This window comes from Camponotus floridanus, unplaced genomic scaffold (assembly GCF_003227725.1).
Source record: "Camponotus floridanus strain SB8 unplaced genomic scaffold, Cflo_v7.5 scaffold295, whole genome shotgun sequence".
In the NCBI taxonomy this organism is placed as follows: Eukaryota; Metazoa; Arthropoda; class Insecta; order Hymenoptera; family Formicidae; genus Camponotus; species Camponotus floridanus.
Window position 1 is genome coordinate 65,336 of NW_020229431.1, and position 8,168 is coordinate 73,503.

Below are 8,168 nucleotides of genomic sequence, written 5' to 3' on the forward strand. Positions count from 1 at the left end.
ACAAGTATATGGCGCCAATGTATCGTGACAAATGTCGAGTAATGTATACCGATACGGACACTCTCATATATCACATCGAGTGTGCGAATGTGTATGAGAATATGAAGCGTGACATTGTTAGATTCGACACGAGCGATTATGCGGTGGACAATGTATACGGTATACCGCTTCTAAATAAAAAGGTACCGGGTCTGATGAAGCATGAAAACAACGGTGCCATAATGACCGAATTCGTCGGGCTCAGAGCAAAGATGTACGCGTTACGAGTGAATGGGAAAAAGGATACGAAGAAAGTCAAAGATGTCAAGAGCAACGTTGTCGCGAGAACGATAACGTTTGACGATTACACGCGGTGCTTGAACGAAGAGATTGAAATGACGCGTCAGCAGTCGTGTATACGATCTAAATTACACCAAGTATACACGATTCGCGAGACGAAAATTGCTCTGAGTCCGTACGACGACAAGCGATATATCGCGTGGTATCGTACCCGATACCACCGATACGCTACCGTGGGGACATTATCAGATACCGTTGTAAATAAATCTATATTTTGTTTATTGTATATTTTGTACATAACCATGTATATATTTTCTACATTTTATATTATATATTTTTATATTTATATATTTATATTTATATTTATATTTTAATAAATTTTATATATTTTATACGCATATTTTATGTTTCAATAAATGTTTACAATACATTATTTTTATGAATCCAAGAGTTGTATGATTTATCCATTCCCAACCATTTCACATAAACCTCATCACCCTTTTCTCACAAAATTTTTTCCACGAGATATACGTCGGGATTGGCGACGCGTTGTAACTCGTATTCGTAGAATCCTCCAGCGATGGGATTTCCCGCGAATCTTCGAGTATGAATGTCGCGGGATTAGTTTTCTGCACCTCGATAATCTTAAAAACTTCGGTCGTCCAATTTGGTGTGAAACCTTTTTCAAAGATGGTCTTGTAGTTGCTCACGCGTACCGAATCGCCTACTTTAAATTTTGCCGGAGCCGCAATTTTTATATTGCTGTACACCGTATGTAAAAGTTTTTCGGCGATCGCCGGAGTGACGTCGACATGTCTCATACCGATGGTGCGATGTTTTCGCGTATTGTACTCTGCAACGAGTCGAGATAGCTCATCGATCCATTTTTAATTTCCGTTCAACGGTCATTCATTACCGTTCGATGACCGTTCAACCGAGCGTCCGTTTCCGTTCGACGGTCGTTCGTTTTCCGTTCAATGACCGTTCAATGACCGTCGACGAGCGTTCATTTNTATCAATCTCAGCTTCCGACGACGGATGTCCGAATAGACAATTATTATCGTTGCGCGAACGTATCAAAATCAATTCATGACGAGCGTTAATCACAACGCGTTTATAATCTTCGCAAAATCCCAGCAACATGTTGAGCGGCACACAAAAGTTGAAATAATTTTTGTCACCGTTGTACGTCAAATCCCACGCAGCGTTCTTCAAGTTTATACTTTTCTGGTGCGTTAGAGAGACATAATTTTTGAGCGTTGATGTTATTCCAACATTTCTGTTGCGATCAATCTCTACTCCGTCGAGTTCGTATCGAAGCTCATCAAACATGAATGCGACGCAATTGTTTCCCAATACAACCTTCATTTCATCATTCGCTTTACGCACTTTACGCATTAAATCTTCCCTCGATGTAAAGAAAGCTTTCGCACGGTAACGTGTATAAATCCTGATGTTGTATAGGTATTCGTATCTCGTCGCTGTATCCAAGCGTCGTATTGGCGTACGGATTGTACGTATGAGTCTCAATCTTGACGATGCGATCGTCAAAGACTGGCTCACCTCCGATATTCAAACATCAATCATTCTTTTCGTACGATGAATCCCAATGATTTCAAAAATTCACGATTCAACGCGCTCAGCTTCTTTTTAACGGCAATCTTATTATTGTCACCCGATACTGCTCGCCTTACTGCAATAGTATTGTCCCGCGTAAAAGTATTGTCTCTCGCGTGCTCCGTTTCGTTCAGTACAAGGCATACTATGTTTATTGCCGCCGTATATGCAATCTTACGGTAATTTCCTCTCCTCGAAAATCGAGCAATCGACCTCTTTGATCCACAATACGTATCGTTAAATCCGTAATGCTCCGTACAACGATCGGCAGATAAATGATCTGTGCCGGTGTTTCCGATATCTTATATCCTGGCGGTACGCTGGGTGAAAATTCATGTATCGTGTGTACGCGCATGCCGTTGCTGTACGCACCAGTAGTCACGTTGCATTCTATACGAATAATATTTACGTTTATAATATTAACAGGTTCGTCCGATTCATACCACTTGCGAGGTTGCAATATACGATTCGACGAGAATCCAAGCAAGGATCCTACATTGTCGGGTTTGGTAAAGTTTATTCTGTAGGCGCATTTGATTTCACTCTTTAGCGTACTGTGATTGGCGCGGAGCACTATTGGATATTCCTCATCATAATCGTTTTCACCATCTCTGGAAAGGTGTTCATCTCGCAAAATTACGCGTTTGAGATAATCATTTATGGCGTGCAATTCGTACGATCCTTCGGGAATTGTAATTTCCTTGTCGTCGTTGCCAAAATAAAATTTATTATTCGAAAAACTTACGTTCGGAATCGTGTGATAAGTTTCAAAATCCGTTAATCCGAGCTCGTAATCGGCATCGACCAAATCTATAGCGGGGAAATAGCTTACAGCAAGAACGCTGCTTCTGCCAGTCAACGTAAGTGTCAGTGACATGTCGAACGAATACTGAGTCATGACGATGGATTGTCAGGCTTTAAATTGATCGTTTGAAGAAATTTTAAACACAACTGTCCACAGATATTCTGATTATAACTTTGATAAGATGTGTAATTGTATTCAATTTTCACTCGTCCGAAATATCGTACAAGTTCCTTGGGCGGTCGAAGATTTCCAAAACTGTCGAAATATACGACACGATCGTCCCTCTTGCGTACGCTACCCAATGAGTACCGGGACCATCAACGTCATCCAAATTGACGATACCGCTTTCGTTTCGTCGTATGCCGCTTATTGGTAAATTATTGCGCATGAAAACACCTCTAAAGAAAGGTATACACATACGTTTCGCAAATTGCTCCAATTGCACGTTAGTTGTTGCACCCGTAGGCATTTTTAATGTTTTTTCGACGTTTTTTTTTTCTCTTAGACTTTGTTGAGAATCCCTGTCCACGCTTGTACGGAGCGAGATAAAGTCCGCGACCTTCCATAGCGCGATTGTGACGCTGCATCTCTTCCAGCTGACGTTGTGCAGCCTTGCTATCGTTTACCGCCTTTGCGATTCCCGCCGCACCGCCGGCCAATGAACCGACAACTCCCAACAACGGTAAAAGTGGTAAAATACCACCACGTTTCGCTACTGGAAGTATTCGTTTCTTCCTCCTTTTTGTCGTCGATGGCTTTTTCATCCTCATGCCGAGTTTTGTCTTTGCCTTCATTGCCGCCCAAACAGTCGTAGCGGCTGCTCTTTCACCGAGAGTCGAATCCCTCGCGGTAATGCGTTCTTGCGCTCTTGCAGCTAGTATGCGATCAGCGATGTGACGTTGGTCGAGGTCGTTGCTTCGCGCGTAAGCAATGTCGTGTTCACGACACGCCGCGTCCAATGGATTGATACCTCAATCACCTCTAGCCAATCGTTTTTCTAATCGAGTTCCAGGCCCGCAAAACTGATAACCGGGAATATGTAATTCGATGGGAAGCGCGTTTATCGCACGATTTAAGAGGCCGCTGCCTCTTACGATTCTCGCTGACATACGTCGCAATCTTTTATCAGCGGTGGTAGACCGTCGATGTGTTCGTTGCCATGGCTGGTTGTAATGTCGCATGCACGAACGATATTGTCGATCCTCCGGATCAGCCTTTATATATTCTGGAAGCTTGTCCCACAATCGTTCCACGTAATCACCGAAATTTTGAAGTAATAAAATCTTTGGGATATACTGCAGTTGTTTGGCGGTAAGCCCGAGAATGTCTCTCTCATCCGACAGAAGGAGAAACATTTTTGATACTGATCGGTTTCGAGTCGAGACACTTCTATAAATAGGTCTCTCCCTCGCGATCATTCGCAAAATTGATTCGAAAGAGAAAACATGCGGTTCGTGCGACAAGCGCGGGTAATCAAAGTATCAAATTTCGATGATAGACTAATATCGGAGAAAAAAGTACGCAAGCATGGAAACATGCTGCCGACTACTATACGCGGTATCGTTTGCGGCCCTTCAAACTGTGGTAAGACAAACGTGTTGATTAGTTTGATAGAAAGTCCACACGGTGTACGTTTCGAGAACATGTACGTATACTCGAAATCGCTTCAACAGCCGAAATACAAATACTTGGAAAATTTACTAGCACCTATAGATGAAATCGGATACTTTACATTCTCTAATAACAGCGATGTCATTCCACCGAGCGAGGCGCTTCCGAATTCCATCTTTATCTTTGATGACGTGGCATGCGACAAGCAGGATACGATAAGAGAGTACTTTGCAATGGGTCGACACTCGAGCGTTGACTGTTTCTATCTTTGTCAGACGTACGCCAAGATACCTAAGCATCTTATACGCGACAACGCGAACCTGCTGATCCTGTTTAAACAAGATGGCACAAACTTGAAACATGTGTACAACGATCATGTGAATACCGATGTCTTATGACGATTTCCATGCATTGTGTCAGAAATGTTGGCAACGCAAATATGGCTTCGTAGTCATTGATAAAGATAGTATGTTGATCAATGGACGATATAGAAGGGGATTTAATGATTTCGCGATACCGTAAAGCGATCAGTCATCATCGACACATCGATCGAGCATCATGAACGGCGATCGTGAAAAGATTGCGGCAGAGATTGCAAAAACGAGCGAATCGATTCGCAAAAAATATCGCGCTTTGAAAACTGGTAAAATGGAGGAAGATATCATATTGGAAAGGCAATTTAAACCGATTACCGAGCCTTTAAAACAGCTTGTCGAAAATACTGTGGAATCTGATGCGTTGAAAATCGAACCGTTGAGTTTGACGTTTGAGGAGAAGCAAGAGGAAAAAATAAAAGAGTCCAAGCAAGGACTAAAGCGAGCACGGATAAATATGTCGATAAACGATTCACCGATATATTCGACACCGAATCGATCAAAGCGAAGGAAGCAATTTTCTAATATGGCTACTGTTTCTACTCCGATAAAAGTACAACCGCGTCAAACAATACCACCCACATCCGCCGAAGAAATTTACGAGACCACACCCGATTCTTTTGTAACATCGGTCCGACACGAATTAGAAACGTCCGAAGGTCAGAAAACGTTCCGAGAACATTTAGGTCCACTGGCGCAAAAATATATAGGAGATATTATGAGTGTTGATAAAAATAAGAGCATGGATTACGTCTACGGTGTTAAATTTACCAATGAAGGAATGATGCTAGGTGATAAATGTTTCGATGTGGACAAGGAAGATAATATAATTATCGATGGAATAAAATATAAGGGAACCGAAGGTATCTACGATTTGATTTTTAAAAAATTTCCCAATCATAAAAAATATACTCGAGATGATTTGCATAAATATCAAAGTATATTAAAGATAACAAATGCGCATAAACGTGACAACAAAGTTAATAATCCTATTAAAACTAATAAAGGGTACAAGTACAAATATATAATTGCACCATTATTCCCCGATAGAAAGATGGGAAGAGGTATAGACGCGCCGCGCACCATGACGTTAAGCGACAACATAATCGATTACGTGCATTGGAACGATCCCAACGAATTGGTGGATCGTTTGCGATTGCTGGACGCCTCGCGTCGAGCCGGCAACAATGCTCACGACAATGAAATCTTGTCAATTATCGAAGAACTTCGCGAGGCCGGCATTATTATAAATTAAACTATGCGTCGGCGATACGCGTCATTCGGTCAATGTTCTCGGTACCGAAATGTGCAATTCCACAGCGATTAAGTTTTCCGAAAAAACACTTCTGCTGTGGAAATTTGGTTTCGCGATCATCGCCTCTGCGCCGTACCGACCGTCCCACTTTGTTAATAATTTTACATCGACACGATTGCGCACATTTTCCATCGTTTTACCAAACACTGCATTATTCATTAATTTATATAAATTTTTTTCGAAATCATTTTTAGCCAATGTTCTGAAATGTGTATTTAATTCTATATAATTTTGAAGCCAGGGAGATTGAGAAAACTGTAAAATTCGATGTATTTTTGTTACACGAAGGCCGTGCCGCGTACACTGCTGCAGGTTGCGGTAGTGTATCACGTAACGCTTCTTATCGTATAACGTTGCAAGTAGCTTGAATTCCCGCTTGCCAGGTGGTTTGTCGCGTGTCGGGCAAAACGGTAGGTCAGTGTGCACATCGTGAAGATGTTGCGGGTACTCGAGGTCCACTTCGAGGATATAGTCCGTAGGCGAATCTAGCGCGATGGATGATACGTCAAAATTTGACACATCGTCGACCCATCGAAAATCAGCATATGGCAGCGGTTGACACATTGCCCATCCGTACAAATTATTTACATCAAAGTACATCAAGTACGATGATGGTTTCGATGGATCGTACGACTCCATGTACTTGTTATTAGCGCAAGCGTATCTACCCGAACATTGGCTCAGACCACCGCGTATACCACGTTCGATAAACATAACCATGTCGATGTCTGTAAGCAACTCGAACGTGATCTTTGTATACTTCAACATGGCGTCCCACGTGTATCCGGGGAGAGTATAATAATACGCGGGGTCGAGTCCGTAACTTTCGATACATTTATCTCGAAAGTTTTCGAAAATGTCGGCTAATAACAAGACATCAATTTTAAGGTACAAGTCGCTATATTCGCCTAGCGTCCGAATGGAGAATCGCGTCCAGACGTTCTCGGCGTGTGCGTAATCGCTCTCGGATACAGTTTCACCGGTCAAGGAACTGTAAAATGATTCGCGCGATGGTAAACACGTATCATGCAACCTGTCGACGGAATCGATGTATTCGTACGGAAATACACCTTTTCGCGTTAACAAATTGAAATTTTCTGTTGATAAATTTTGAAATTCCGATTTTAAAATTTTGAGTTTATCTTTGTCCAAAAATGATGCCAATTTATCGAGACTCGATGCGAGAAATTTATATGAATCGATGAAACGTAATTTTATTTGATTTTTTGATTCTTCTTCTTCTTTAAGATCCACACTTTTGGTAAACGAAATATATTTTTCCTTGGTTATCGGTAATAACTCGATTTTCCCTTCGAACGCTGTGGCTATTTCTTCGATAATAAAATGAGAATCGTCACCGGATAAATTGTGAAAAACTATCGGAATACAAAAAGAATCTTTATAATTTAGATTACAATTTGAGTGTGCAGGACCTCTGTACCGCCCGGTCAGATGGCAATGATCGCGAACGCGTGTATCGTCTTGCGCAAACGGCTTTTCGCATATATGACAACGAGTGGCGCTATAGAATTTCTCCCACTCATCGGATGTTAAATTTACCATGGGGACATTTGTTTTTAAAATATTCTGAACGCGAATTGCTAAATTTTTAAGGTCTTCGGCGAACCATGCTATACAATCAACGCTACGATGCGAATGATACGTTGATAATGAGTCGTCGTACGAACAATGTACATAATAAGCTAAACTAAATACCCGATGGTGTTGATATAATTTTTCTTCTTTCGTTCTTTTCGTCAGGACACATTCCAAGTCGGTGTAGACCACAAATGGAAGCCGCTCCTTCCGATTAGGGTTGCTGAACTCGAGCCACTTGTCCTTGTCGCTCGGCAATCGGACAGCGCAGTCGTTTAGCTTTCCGCAGTCGACCGTATGCGACTGCAACTTGTCGTCCGAACCAAAATAATGAAGGCATCTGTAAAAGAAAAAAATTTTTTTATCATAAGATTTTTATATAAATTATAATTTTCAAATAATATAAAATAAACTTACCGATCACAGATATATCTTTGACCATTGTGTTTGCTCAATTGCGAGCTCACGAGCCGGGATAAATTCTTGATCCAAGCGAAATGTCCCACGCTGTTGTCATCTTCAATGTACAGCAGATTCACATGCTTATCCCGTTTCTGCTGCGAAAGACGTA